At 38.8% G+C, this 735-nt stretch overlaps 1 protein-coding gene across 8 annotated transcripts in view; it reads left to right on the top strand.

The window, feature by feature from the left end:
- Positions 1-735, top strand: part of ENPP2 (ectonucleotide pyrophosphatase/phosphodiesterase 2) — a 70709-nt gene that overhangs the window by 25594 nt on the left and 44380 nt on the right. The window lies entirely within an intron of this gene.

The following is a 735-nucleotide window of genomic DNA, read 5'->3' as shown; positions in this document are numbered from 1 at the left end:
AGCAGAAGAGCACTGAAAATGTAAGAGCATCTGAAACCAGTTATCTTACTATTATGCTTAAAGGCAAACATCTGCTTAGGTGCTGCCCTGGGCTGCAGCTCGGTCTGTGCTATTAGGAGAAGAGTTTGGAGGAAATAGGAGCTCCTGTTCTCCTAGTAACAATGATATCTTACCCCTGCAGTGAGTGACCATCATTAAACACTCAGGCATATCCATCCAGGACACATCTATGACTGCTTGGATTCAAATCCAAGTAGAAGTAGTAAACAAAATATAATAAAATGACATGAAAGACCAAATTGTCTTTAGTATGTGAGAATGGGCTGTGCCTCTTAGAGCTTGCACAAGATGCCACATGGACTTTTTGTAAAGACAGAAGACCAGCTGTCCTGAAACATGTGGTTTTAAACTACAGACTGTGTGCTAGCCTGGGTATTTGTGCATACAATTTTTTTTGTAATTCTTTTTTTTTTTTTCTGTTCTCCATCACTTTCTGTAAGCATTTGCCTTTTTAGGCTGTGTACTTCTGGCTGCCTAGGGAAGATTTCTTTTATGTTGGAATGTAGTCATTCAGCTGACTGTGACCACAGTCTGAACGTTCTAAGAATGAAGATTATCAGTTTATGCTGATCCGTTGAGTAAGAAAGTAAGCCAAATAAATAAATTAAAAAACACATAGCACATGTAGGAACTGTCCTTTAAATTCTCTGGAGCCTCAGTTAGCAAGTGAAAATT

This window comes from Meleagris gallopavo, chromosome 3 (assembly GCF_000146605.3).
Source record: "Meleagris gallopavo isolate NT-WF06-2002-E0010 breed Aviagen turkey brand Nicholas breeding stock chromosome 3, Turkey_5.1, whole genome shotgun sequence".
Lineage (NCBI taxonomy): Eukaryota > Metazoa > Chordata > Aves > Galliformes > Phasianidae > Meleagris > Meleagris gallopavo.
Note: the sequence above shows the minus strand (reverse complement) of the source record. Positions and strands in the feature narration are given on the sequence as shown.